Below are 6,000 nucleotides of genomic sequence, written 5' to 3'. Positions count from 1 at the left end.
AGGCTCAGGAAGAAGCAGGCCCACCCTAATAACAGTTAGGACCCCCTAGCTGGAAGAACAAATGCTTGGAAGGGAGTCACAGCTATTAGGTTTGAATCTTGCTTCAACCACAATGGAGCCACATCACCTGCACATTTTACTCAGGGCCAATACAGCTATGCACACTAAGCTAAGAGAGATTCCATTTTGAACAGCTGGCAGGGTGAGAAGGGAAACGGCATCTCAGTTACCCTAAGTGTGAGTTCAATGATTCAGACATTTTTCACACAACATGGACCCTAAAAGCAAGCCAACTTCCAAATCTGGTGTTCAACCATTGAAACAGCAATTGGTTCCAAAGTGGCTGAGCCGGACTTATTGAGAATTTGGCTCTGCTTTATTTTATGGCTGATTTAAGGAATTTTCATGTTTTGACTATATTCAATTTTTGACCTGTGCATTGACTTTAGAACTCAATCCCTTTGTTATGATATAATTTTGCTGTAGTTTGTGACCTTTTCTCAGTCATTTAACCTCTCTGACCTTAGAGATTCCTAAGGTTCCTAACTAATAGTGCCCTCCAAGTGATATGTATAGAATTTACAACTTACAAGTAATTTTTTCCACATTCATTCTCTCTTTTAGTCCTCAAAACTGTCCTATATCAGGGCCGGCCCCGTGGCATAGCAGTTAAGTGCACACACTCCGTTGCTGGCGGCCCGGGTTCAGATCCCAGGCATGCACTGACACACTCCTTGTCAGGCCATGCTGTGGCGGTGTCCCACATAAAGTGGAGGAAGATCGGCACAGATGTTAGCTCAGGGCCAGTCTCCCTCAGCAAAAAAAAAAGGAGGATTGGCATGGATGTTAGCTCAGGGCTGATCTTCCTCAAAAAAAAAAAAAAAAAAAGACTGTCCTATAGGGTAGATACTATTACTTTTCCTATTTTATGGCTAAGGAAATTGAGGCTCAGAGATGTTAAGAAAGTTACTCAAGGTTACACAGACAATAGGTAGTAAAGGCAGGATTAAATTCATGTGAGTTCTTATCCAGTGAGTCTCCAGGTACACTTCTAACAGTTCAGAATGCATGAAAGCATGGAGGAATGCTCCAGATCTGAGTGGGCCGGCAGGCTGTCTTGACAGGTTGGGGCTAATTAAAACTGAAGGATGTTGTAATTTTACATGTACCTCCTTTGCTTTATGAGTTTCAGTGCTCTTGGTCCTTTGTTCATACACCTGCCTTCCCCAAGTCCAAAGTTAAAATCCTGCTACTAGGGCAGTCCACACATGGCTGAGGGTCCTATCCTGGAGCTGAGAGGGGTTCCCCAGGTTCACAGGGGAAGTGGAAGGGCGCTGGCCTAAAGCCTGCAGACGGGTCTCCCTTCTAGTCCCAGTTCTCTCACCTGTTAGCCAATGATCCAGCTTACCTGTGTGCAGCTTAGCTCTCTCATCTGTAATATGGGCATCATAACCCCTGCCCTATGGGCTTTAGAGGGTAGGAGGATCAGATGAAATGATTGACAGGGAGGTACTTTGATTTGTGAAATGCTCTTCCAGTGTGTATGTGTGTGTGTTGGGGAGGGCAGAAGTTATCCAAGGAGCCCCCAGGATTGTGGCCCCAGTTTGGCCTAGCAGAGCAGTGCCTCCCTGGGCTGAAGTCAAAGCCAGGTCCTCTTCCTACTGTCAACACCAGGGCCTAGGTCCTGTTTGTTTTTCTTGGCTCCTGTCCTAGCAACCAAAGCTTCGAAGAAGGTTCTTTACAGCAATGGGGACCTTGCCTCTCAGCTTACTGGGAAGAGGGACCAGCTGAACCAAGAGCTTCAGACCCTGTGCAGCAGCATTAAACTACCCTGGGCAAGTGCAGAGAACTCTGCCAGCAAGTGCCAGTTTACCGCCTAAGGCTCATCCTCAGCCTTAGCCTGGTGAGGGGCCTCCTGAGAGCCTCAGCCCTTTACTGCCATCCAGAGTCTGGTCCAGAAAAGATATCCTCCACCAAAAATATACACCCTATCCTTAGGGAGACCCAATGAAGGAGACCTGACTTCATTCTTGGGGTGTATATTAGCTTTCTAGGGTTGCTGTAACAAATGACCACAAACTTAATGGCTTATAACAACAGACATTTATTCTCTCACAGTTCTGGAGGACAGAAGTTCAAAATCAAGGTATCTACAGAGTTGGTGTGTTCTGAAGACTCCGAGGAAGAATCCAGCCCATGCGTCTTTCCTAGCTTCTGGGGGCTGGCAGCAATCCTTGGTGTTACTTGACTTTGCAGACCCATCACTCCAATCTCTGCTTCTGTCTTCACATGGCCTTCTTCTGTGTCTCTGTGTTTTCTCCTTTTCTTCTATCTTATAAGGACACTCTTTTTTTTTTTTTTTTTGTGAGGAAGATCAGCTGTGAGCTAACATCCATGCCAATCCTCCTCTTTTTGCTGAGGAAGACCAGCCCTGAGCTAACATCTATTGCCAATCCTCCTCCTTTTTTTTTTTTCCCCCGTTTCTCCCCAAAGCCTAGATTGTTGTATGTCGTAGTCACACATCCTTCTAGTTGCTGTATATGGGACACCGCCTCAGCATGGCCGGACAAGCAGTGCATTGGTGCGCGCCCGGGATCCGAACCCAGGCCGCCAGAAGCGGGGCGTGTGCACTTAACCACTAAGCCACGGGGACGGCCCTGTCCCTACTTTAAGAAGCTTCTTTATGCTGGGGAAGATCTTGATTCCCAGCCTGGTCCCCAAGAGCCTTTTTGAGACAGGACACAAATGTTGGTGGCAGGGAAAGGTCAGCATTGGCAGAATCCACACCACTGTTCTCTATTGTACAATGCGAGGGCATTGTGTCCAGTTCATGTCAGGATTTGGAGAAGGAGGGAAGGGAAGTTTCTGCCTCCATGAGGCAAGTGAGGCAAGCAAGGTGCGGGGTCCTAGTCTTTGCCCGCTCCCTTTTTTTCTTCCTCTAGCTCCCATATTTAATGAGCTTATATCATTGGTAAACACTTTTTTGAAAATGAATCCCCATAAGATCATCAACAAAGTGGGAGTATTCCCAGGGATGGGAGGTGTCTTAATATGCTGGAGAAGCCATCAGGTTTAAGCCCCCAGAGGGTCCTTTTGCCAATCCAAACCACCTCTCTGAGCCCTGTTTTCTCCCTTCTTGCAAGGGCCTAGCCCAGCCATTCGGCTGGGTTCTTTTCTTTCCCACTCAGGATTCTTTTCCTGAACTGGGAGCCACATAAGCCTTGCAGTTGGTATTACCCCACGCCCTCTTTCTTCCTTCCTACGAGCTTTAAGAGCCTCAGCCTGCTTACTGTCTACCCATTCAATCCCTGGGGCTCCTCACACCTCTAGACTGAATGCTGAGTGAAGCACCAGCTCTCCTCACACCTCTTTGCCTCCTCTGTTAAGATCTCCCAATTGTATAGAATCTTTTTCTTTCAAAAATTTTACAGTTGATCATTATGGGGAAAAAGACTCAATGTTACTAAGCTACTAGTCTAGGGAAGGTTTGAAAATTACAGAAACCTGGGAAACTTCTGCCAGCCCTGGTCCGTGGAATGAAAGGGCAGACAGCATCCTGGCTCTTTCTGCTCTCCTCTTAGCCCTGGCCTGAAGACACCAACCAGGGCAACCATTCATGTTCCTCCTTACCTCTGATATGGTTGCATCTGAGCATCTCTCAATTGATTATTATCACCTCTGTATTTCCTCAGCCTCATGCAGGAACAGCCCCCTTAGGGAAAGACTTTCAGGAGAGCCACAAAGGCTAAAGGATCTCATTCCAGGGAGGTCCTAGTAGGGTCAACTCCTAATCACCCTTTCCTAGAATCTTGGAATACCATTATTTGGGGCTAGAGAAACTTGGAATGCCATTAGGGGACCCATAATCTCTCTATAGTACCCCAGAAATAGTGGACAAGAAGGCACAGACATTATGACAAGTATGGGGTGGGCTATCCCCCCAGCTCCAGATCCTACTCTTGTACTAACACCCTATTTCCACCTGCCACCAGATGTGGCTACCCAGCCGGAGGATGTTGGGATGTCAACAGAGTTTATAATACAGAAGACTTGCTGAATTCAGCTTTTAAGAATTTCAGTGTACTGCTGGGGCCAGCCTGGTGGCATAGCGGCTAAGTTCATGCATTCCGCGTCTGCGGCCCGGGGTTCACCGGTTTGGATCCTGAGCATGGACATACGTACTGCTCATCAAGCCATGCTGAGGTGGCGTCCCACATAGAGCAACTAGAAGGATGTACAACTATGACATACAACTATCTACTGGGGCTTTGGGGAGAAAAAGGGAAAAAGAGGGGGGAAGATTGGCAACAGATGTTAGCTCTTCTAATCTTCCTCAAAAAAAAAAAAGAATTTCAGTGTACTGCTGAACTCAGTGGATTTGACCAACAATACACACAAGCTTAAAATCCATTCCTTTGAGAGACTGAGTGTGAGAGATGTGAGAAATGCAAAGAGAAGACCAAGGCTTGACAGCGTGGTAATGGGGAATTGAAGCTGGGGCATAGAGCTGGGAGGGGCAGGGCAGACTTGAAACTGACTGAGAACTGCTCCCTTCTTGTTTTCTTTTTCTTTCTTTCTTTCTTTCTCTCTCTCCCCCCTCTCTCTCTTTCTCTCCCCCTCTCTCCCCCTCTCTCTCTTTCTCTCCCCCTCTCTCCCCCTCTCTCCCCCTCTCTCCCCCTCTCTCCCCCCTCTCTCCCCCCTCTCTTCCCCCTCTCTCCCCCCTCTCTCCTTCCTCTCTCCCCCTCTCTCTCCCTCTCCCCCCCACCCCCAGGAAGATCGGCCCTGAGCTAACATCCGATGCCAATCCTCCTCTTTTTGCTGAGGAAGATTGGCCTTGGGCTAACATTTGTGCCCATCTTCCTCTACTTTATATGGGACGCTGCCACAGCATGGCTTGACAAGCGGTGCATTGGTGCACGCCCAGGATCCGAACCTGCGAACCCCGGGCCACCGAAGTGGAATGCGCCACCTAACTGCTACGCCACCCGGGCTAGACCCCTTCTTGTTTTCTTGATGGTTCCTCAGCTGTCCCCACCTACATGACATGACTCCTTGGAGCTCTGCTTCCAAAAAACTACTCACGGGGGGGAGAAATGGATTGACCACAGATTCTTTCACTGGCTTTCCCTCATGCCAAGCACATGAGGCCTCTTCGAGTTAAAGATCTGACTGCTGATAATTAAGGGGATGATAGACAAGGCTAACAAAATTGACAAATGTGGAGTCAAGAGCCCACTCCCAGCTCCAATTAAACTTGTCATTAAAACAAAAACCACACAAGGTTGCAGTAGAGAGATCATCTGGGGCCACCTGGGAAGGTGCATTCTACAAGGAGAAACTACATGTATCTTTTATTGGAGAAGCCACAAAGGATTCGGGTCCCCATTCTTTCTTTTTTTTTTTTTTTGTGAGGAAGATCAGCCCTGAGATAACATCCATGCTAATCCTCTTCTTTTTGCTGAGGAAGACCAGCTCTGAGCTAACATCTATTGTCAATCCCCCTCCTTTTTGTCTCAAAGCCCCAGTAGATAGTTGTATGTCATAGTTGCACATCCTTCTAGTTGTTGTGTGTGGGACGCGGCCTCAGCATGGCCTGAGAAGTGGTGCGTCAGTGCACGCCCAGGATCCGAACCTGGGCCGCCAGCAGCGGAGCGCGCGCACTCAACCACTAAGCCACGCCATTCTGTCTGTCTGATTCTCCTTCTCTGGTCTGATCTCTCTTGGCCATCCACTTCCAAGCTTTCTACTCTGGAGCCATTCCCATTCCCTCTTCTGAAGCAGCTCTTCCCTTATACCTGGTAAAGGCCACCTTATGTCCTTCCCTTTCCCAACATTTACAGGGGAGATCTACTCACTGGGGAACTCACTAGGGCCTGACCAATGTGGTAAAGGGGGGAGTGGGTCACTGATGTGTGACCCACTTGGGGAGGGAGGGTCCTTCCTCCCTCCCCAAGGCTCCCCAATAATCCCCTATCCCACACTGACCCTCCATTCTCCCCA

The sequence above is a fragment of the Diceros bicornis genome, chromosome 6, assembly GCF_020826845.1.
Source record: "Diceros bicornis minor isolate mBicDic1 chromosome 6, mDicBic1.mat.cur, whole genome shotgun sequence".
Lineage (NCBI taxonomy): Eukaryota > Metazoa > Chordata > Mammalia > Perissodactyla > Rhinocerotidae > Diceros > Diceros bicornis.
Note: the sequence above shows the minus strand (reverse complement) of the source record.